The sequence below is a fragment of the Elephantulus edwardii genome, unplaced genomic scaffold (assembly GCF_000299155.1).
Source record: "Elephantulus edwardii isolate Elephantulus edwardi_28Jun2011 unplaced genomic scaffold, EleEdw1.0 scaffold00060, whole genome shotgun sequence".
NCBI lineage: Eukaryota > Metazoa > Chordata > Mammalia > Macroscelidea > Macroscelididae > Elephantulus > Elephantulus edwardii.
In genome coordinates, this window is record NW_006399810.1 from 2,145,589 (window position 1) to 2,153,417 (window position 7,829).

A 7,829-nucleotide genomic window follows, 5' to 3' on the forward strand; every position below is an offset into this window, starting at 1 on the left:
AGTCCCTTATCTGATATGTTATTACCAAATACTTTTTCCCAGTCGGTAGCTTCCCTTTTAACCCTGTTGGAGAGGTTTTTGGATGTGCATAGGGATTTGAGTCTTAGAAGATCCCATTCATCTACTTTATCTTCTCCTGGTTGTAGGCCTTTACAGGATTCTTGATACTTGTTGTTGTTGTTGTTGTTGTTGTTGTTGTTGTTAAGTGCCGTCGAGTCATAGGCGACTCATAGCGAGCCTATGAATGAAAGTCCTCAACACTTGTATACGTGACTTTCATCCTTTCACCAGGTTCACAGGGTTTCCAAAGACAAGCTATTTACAGAAGTGGATGTCACTCCTGCTTCCAAGCTTGTTTCAACCAGGGAGTGCCACTAAACACCGTTACCATGGGTAACTGTTACTGCAGTTGACACATCAGTGTCACAGTGCTCAGCTTCATAGCGATCACAAGTTACTTCTGTACGGCAAGTGGACACACCAGGGCTATGTGATCTATAAGACTGTTTGAACAAAAACAATGAAAAAAAGATCAGAGGGCCACATGCCCAAGGACCCTCCAGTATTTTACCATTCTGGCACACCCAAATGCTTGCCAACTCTGGGCCAGAGACCCCCAGTTCATCTGGTAAGTCCGCCCTTCCGACCCCCCACTTGGGGCACAGAGAAAGCCACAAGCGTCCAGAGCCTTCCATATCTGCCTCTCCTCTCTTGATACATACATCTTCAAAATAATTGTTAAAAGAAGGAACATCTTTTCACCCTAGTTAAAATATTTTTTCTGAGTAGTTGTAATTCTTTCAAACCACTCCAATTACGGAGAGTTCCTTTTTCCCTTCTAAAGATGACCTCCAACCTCCGTGCTTCTTAGCATTCACTGCCTCCACCAGGATGGCTTGTTGAGAAGTAGCAGAGGGGACTCTGAAACACCCTGCCCAGCAGCAAGTCAGAAACGTGTCCAAACTAAGACATTAAGAGAAGAATTCCAAGCTTAAGTTCATGAGACACAGAATTTGCAGAACCCACACACCTGGAATTCTCACCTCATTCTTTCTTTGACCCCCAAGCCCTGACTGACCCCATTTGAAAGAAACATCCAACTCTAACGTGTCCATCTTTGTGAGGGGAAATTGCATTATGTGGTACAGATTCACTTACAAGAAATCCCCCGTAAACATCTTCTCTCCTCACGTTGGCATCCATCATGACAACTGTCCCCCAATTTGTACTGTTATAAAATTCCAGTTTGCCTTTCTTTTCTCTTCTCTGGGCCACCTCCTTTATTCTGTACCTAGCTTCACAGCTCATCAATTATGCACCACAGTGACTTCAGGCAGGGGGGGGGAACTCTGGAGAAGCAGAGGAAAAACTAGGGGATAGTGAGAAGTCAAGGAGGAGAGATGTCAAGAGGGATGAAGTGGCCGATGCCATCAAGTTAAGGACTTAACCCTTGAATAGTTGGAGTTCCCCTCCCCTCATTTCTCACAATCGTGTCTGTGACACACTAGCACAAAAGTTGTTTAGTGTCCTCACACTCAAGCCTTGTCTAATGAATGGTGTCCTCCACCTTAAAAGCTGTCCTTCTGAGGCTCACTTGGAAGTGCTGATAGGGGAGGAGGGTGACATGCCAGGAGAGAGATGAGGAGGCAAAACCACAGTGCCAGCCCCACAAGCAAACTCTCAGGCTTCCAGGGGCCACAGTCTTCAGAAGAGGAAGGAGGGGTGAGAAGTGGAACAAAGTGCCAGGGCTCCCTGCTGTGGCTGGGGTTGGGGGGTAGGCATTTGCCTCTCCCTCACAGCAACCTCACCAGAGTAAAACCGTCCACATACTACAGCAGAGAGAATCGTGGCCCTCAGAGAGATGAGATAACTCGTTTGAGAGAGTAAGACTGGTCCATGGGTACCTTCAAGTCAAATGGGATTCATGATGACCCCACCTCATCTTGTCAGCTTGCAACTGTGCTCCACACAATTTTCATATGCTTATTCCTTCAGAAGCAGACCACCAAGCCTTCCTCTAACATTTCCATTAGCTCCACAATACATTAACCATGTGTGTCACCCAGAGACTTTCCGCTAGTTCCTGGTAGAGTAAGTCAGTGTAGCTATGGAGATCCTAATCCAGATTGCCCACCAGGATAGGAGCTCTGATGGCATAATCATTCATTGTATGTTGAGCTGCAGGTCTATGAGGTTCTAATTCAGCAGCAGCTCAGTGAGGAAAGCTGGACAATCTCCTGTGAAGGCTTACAGCCTCAGAAACCCAGTAGACAGATGCCATGAATTTGAACCAAGTCCATAGTGGTAAATAAACCTACCAGATTAAAAACTCAAGCTCAAGATTGTGGATTTGGAACTAACTCATAACTGACCCTTCATTGGGGTTCTGAGGCTGTAAAACACATAGGATGAGATTGCCTATCTTTCTCCCAAAGAGCTGCTGGTATTTGAGCCACTGGAGAGGAAAGATCTTTGAGTTAGTCGCATAACTCCCTATGGACTGTTGTGAACCAACCTGTAGCTGACCCTCTGGTGGGTTTTCAGAGGCAATAATGGCATGGGAGCAGACTGCCAATCCTTCTACCATGGAGCAGCTGGTGGCGTCAAACAACATGCCTTCGGGATTACAGCACAGCCATTAGGCCCCCAGAGCTCCTCCTTATGGACTAGGTCCTGCATGAGCCATAAAGGATTATCTTCTCTGACTCTCTATTTCATCATCAGTTTTTTACTGTTGTCAAGTGCCATCAAGTAGACTATAATTTGTAGAGACCCTATGAACCACAGCTCTGAACCTTGTCCTGTCCTGAGCCAACCTCACTATCTCTAACACGCTTGATCCCATTGCCACAGTCACTGTGTCAAGCCATCTCATCCAAGGCCTTTCTCTCTTGCACTGAAAGGTGGAAACCTTTCTAACATGATGTCCTTCTCCAAGGATAGGTCCCTCCTAACAATGTAGTCAAAGTATATATGAGATAGAGTTTCAAAATTCTTTATTCTAAGAAGCAACCTGGTTCCACCCTCTCCAGGACAGACCTGTTTGTTCTCCTGGCATTTCATTGTATGTTCAATATTCTTCTCCAGCACCACAGCTCAAAGGCATTGATTCTCCTGTAATCCTTAGTTGTTGTCCAGTTCTCAGATGCACAGCTAGCTACTGAGAAGACCGTGCTTATATCAGAAACACCTTAGTCTTTAGACTGACACTGTTGCTCTTAAGCATGCTGGAGAAGTCCCTGACAGCAGATTTTCCCAGTGCAACTCATCTTGATTTCCTGACTGCTGGAGCCAAAGGTTATGATTGTGGATCCAAGCAAGATAGAAATTGTTAAAAGCTTCAGTCTTTTCTCCATCTATCATGACGCCTATTGGCCCAGAGATGAGGAGTTCTGTTTTCCTGATGTTGAGATGCAATCCAGACTGAAAGGTGTAGCCCTTGATCTCCTATAACAAGCACTTAAGCCCTCCTCGGTTTCAGCAAGTAAGGTTGTATCATCTACATAATGCAGGTTTGTTGATGATTCTTCCTCTAATCCTAATGCCACAACCCTCTTTATGAAGTCCAGACTCCCAAAACATCTGTTCAGCACACAGATTGAAAAGGTACAGAGACAGGACACATTCTTCATTCACTCCTTTCTTGCTTGTGTCCTTGCTCTGTTTGGATAACAGCTTCTTGATCTAAGTATATAGGTTTTTGCATAAGCACAATCATGTTTTGGGATTCCTATTCAACACAATTTGTTGGTTCATAACTTGTTGTTGCTGTTGTTGTTGTGTACCATCGAGCTGGAACAGACCCATAGCTGACCCTCAGATGGGTTTTCCGAGGCAGGTAATCACATGGGAGGAGACTGTCAATCCAGCTGGTGGGTTCAAGCGGCATGCTGCTGGGATTGCAGTGCAGCGTCACCCCTCAGGCCACCAGAGCTCATCAGTAGAAGGGAGTAATAATGCTGCAGTCACAAGATTAAGAATTAAAATAAACTGTGCTTGTGAAAACAACAAAAGTGTCTGGGTCGAAGCTGGTGCCAAGTCAAGTCTGGCTCCCCTCCTTGGCTTCCCTGAGAGCTCACAGTAAGGTGCAAAGGCAGCTTCGTTCCTAATAACCAAGCATTTCCTAGACGCCCTACAAGAAAGATTACAGGGAAGAAAATGGATAAAAACTGTGGTGTTTTCACTCACCCAGCAAGAAATCTTCTCTGCTTTGCTCATCAGGTAGATTAGGGCAGGCAAGCCCCTCAGTACGCTGAGGCAGAGGCCTCTCTGGATCGTCATCTGCCCCAAGTCTTCAGGACTCCAGCCCTCAGGCCTCACCAGCCACCGTCTCGGATGCTGAAAACTCTGAGGAGGCCTTCAATTCCCCCTTCTGCCTCAGAAGCATGACTCCTCAGTCCCCACCCCTCCACCACCCTTCAAGGCCTCTGGGGGAACTCCTCTACCCTCACCAGCAACCACTGCAATGGCCGTCCGCTGGTTTGACTGCCCTCACCCAGACCTCCAAAACTCATCTGGATGCCAGTTCCAGAATCTTCTCTCCCTCATGGTGGCAACGGTGTTCTTCCCTGCGCTGTCTCTCCCGTCCTCAGGATATACTGAACGCTGTTAGACTCCCAACCCCTTGGGGTGACTCTCCTCAACCCAGAATGCCCCTCCTTCCCTGTGCCAGCAAGAACTCTCATTTGTTCTTCCTGAAGCCAATTAAATGCTATCTCTTCAAAGTCTTCACTTAGTTCCCTTAGGGGAGGACTCATCAAGTCCTCCCTGTCTTCACAGCATTTTGCTGACTTTTTCATAGTACAATTAGCTCTGTCCACCGCAGTATCTCCCACCAGTCTTTGAGGTCCTGGAGAGCAAGGGCTGTGTTTTACTCCTCTCTATGTCCCAAGTGCCTGGATCAATTAAGTCTCGGTGTTTGTTGACTGACAGAGGGAATGAATTTTATGTTCCTTTTGTTGTGATTAAAGCTTTCTATATAATAGAGTTTACAGTCAATACTCAATTTAGCCTAAAATTGCCTACCTTGAACTTTTCCCTGGTCCCCTGAATTCACTAGTCTTTCTGGATATCCAGTCCCTAGTGTTGAGTCTTTTAAAGACAAGCAGCCAGAATTAAACTTCTGTCAATTCCCAATGAGTGTCCAAAACAGAGGTAAGCACTACCTCAATGCTCAGTGCTCAGTGCTAATTGGCTGGTGCGCCCACTGCCACCCTAATGCCAAGGCCTCACTCGGACATACATCTCCTTAGTCACCGGGGTCAGCTTCTGGGCGTACTGTGTCAGCCGGGCAAGAGGAAGGGGAAAGGTGCACCTGGCTTCCCGGCTCAGATTTGTTTTCTTGGATTGGAGATGCTGATAGTTAATAAGCAAATCTGCCTCCGCATTCAAATATGCCGTTAATAAATCCTGAAAGGGATACAAATCAAAAGCCTGCAGCAGAGCTGGTAGGCAAAACCTGTGCTTTCCCTAATCCTCTCTAAGCTCCCAGCGTGACTTGGTATTCCACCACCGGTCAGTGTGGTTAGAGCGAGCTGTGGGCAGCCTCACCTGCGCAGTACCCCAACCACTCCGGCTGGCCCGTGCCCCTGAGAGAGGGCCTGACTCTATGCAAAAATATTCTGGCAAGAGGAGGAGTCTTGAAGTTGGAGATTCTGTGGCTCTTATTAAATGACTTTGGCGTGTCTGCTGCCAGGTGCACTCAGCCTGCAGCTCGGAGCACACAAGTCAATGCAAGGCCTGCTCTCTGGACCTGGTAAGTGTTGACGCCCACTTCGGAGACTCCTTGCTGCTGAGGCTCCCTCTGTTTGGGGGGAGGGCTGCCTCTCACACAAGGGGACATGGGGAAACAGTGACCGGACAGGGCCTGGTCCTGCAGGGCGATGACAGTGCTGTCTGTCCCTTATGTTTCCTCCCCAGGACAAGCAGGAACAGCGGCCCGCACCCCAGCTGAGCATGAATTCCTCAGAGGAGCAGGGTTTCTGCGAGGTGGAGGAGGACTACAAGCAGGTCTACCTCTCCCTGAGCTACAGCGTCATCTTCGTGCTGGCGCTGCCGCTCAACAGCGCGGTGCTGTGGCTCTCCTGGCGCCAGGCCGAGCGCTGGAGCTGCGCCACCATCTACCTGGTGAACCTGATGGCGGCCGACGTGCTCTACGCGCTCACCCTGCCCTTCCTCATCGTGGCCTACTCGCTGGGGGACTGGTGGCCCTTCGGGGAGCCGCTGTGCAGGCTGGTGCGCTTCCTGTTCTACGCCAACCTGTACGGCGGCATCCTGCTGCTCACCTGCATCTCGGTGCACCGCTTCCTGGGCGTGTGCCACCCGCTGCGCTCCCTGCGCTACCGCACGCGCCGCCACGCGCTGCTCGCCACCGCCGCCGCCTGGGCGCTCGTGCTCCTGCAGCTGCTGCCCACGCTGGCCTTCTCGCACACCGGCCACGTGGACGGCCGCGTGGTCTGCTACGACATGACCAGCCCGGGCCACTTTGACCAGTACTTTGCCTACGGCATGGTGCTCACGCTGTCCGGCTTCGCCCTGCCCTCCGGGGTCATCCTGGTGTGCTACTCGCGCATGCTCAGGAGCCTGAGCAGGCCCGGGAAGGCCCTGGAGCGCACTGGCAGCTCGGCCCGGGCCAAGTCCATCCGCACCATCCTGCTGGTGTGCGGCCTCTTCACACTCTGCTTCGTGCCCTTCCACGTCACGCGCTCCTTCTACCTCCTCGTCCGCTACCTGCCCGCCCGAGACTGCCGGGCCCTGGCGCTGGCCAGCGTGGCCTACAAGGTCTGGCGGCCGCTGGTCAGCATGAGCAGCTGCCTCAACCCGGTCCTGTACTTTCTGTCGGGTGGCAGCAACAGACTCAGGCTTTTCCGTAAACTGAGGCACAAGAAGGTGGGGGGGCCCCCAGCAGCAGAGCCCAGGGGTGGGCGCTTCTGCGTGCTGTCCAGGTGAAGCTGGGGAAGGCAGGGCCCCAGCCCACTGGCAACGGCTTGTTTGTACACAAGCGCGTGCTGGGGAAAGGGTCCAAAGACCTAGGAGCACTCCAGAGAATTCCTGTTGTTGTTATTGTTGTGTTGTTGTGTGCCATCAAGTCAGAACTGACTCAGAGCTGACCCCGCAGCAGATTTTCAGACGCTGTGAATCGGACCTGAAGAGATTACTTCTCTTTCTCCCAAAGAACAGCTGGTGGATTCGAATTACCTGCCTTTCAGTTGGCAGCACAGCTCCTTACCCTCTAGAGCACTGGGAAGAGATTTTGAAATAAGAATGTGGAGCTCAGAGGCGCCAACGAGGACTTTACTATAATGAGTGCTGCCATTTATTCGTCACTTGGGCCTCAGCTACAGTGTCACCTCCAAGCAGACACTTGTCCACTCTGCCCAGGATTCAGTCATTTTCTTTTATTTCTCTATTGTCTTCATAATGTTGATTGTCTCTATGGTCTTCCCCTGTAAGCTGACGTTGATTCCCCCGTAAACTAACGTTGATTGTCTCTGTGATCTTCCCCATAAGTTGATTATCTCTGTGGTCTTCCCTGTAAACTGGCATTGTCTGTCTCTGGTCTTTTCCTGTAAGTTGACGTTGATTATCTGTCTGGGTTCTTCCCCGTAAGCTGGCATTGATTGTCGCTGTGTGGTCTTCTCCTGTAAACTGGCATTGATTGTCTGTCAGTGGTCTTCTCCTGTAAGTTGGTGTTGATTGTCTGTGGTCTTCCTTGTAAGTGTACGTTAATTGTCTCTGTCTGTGGTCTTCTCCTGTAAGCAGGCATTGATTGTCTCTGTCTGTGGTCTTCTCCTGTAAGCTGGCATTGATTGTCTCTGCCTGTGGTCTTC

The 7,829-nt window shown here is 49.9% G+C and overlaps 1 pseudogene; it reads left to right on the forward strand.

Annotated features, from left to right (window-relative positions):
* Positions 1–6,948, forward strand: part of LOC102844333 — a 9,744-nt pseudogene extending 2,796 nt beyond the window's left edge.
* Positions 6,949–7,829: the final 881 nt, after the last annotated feature.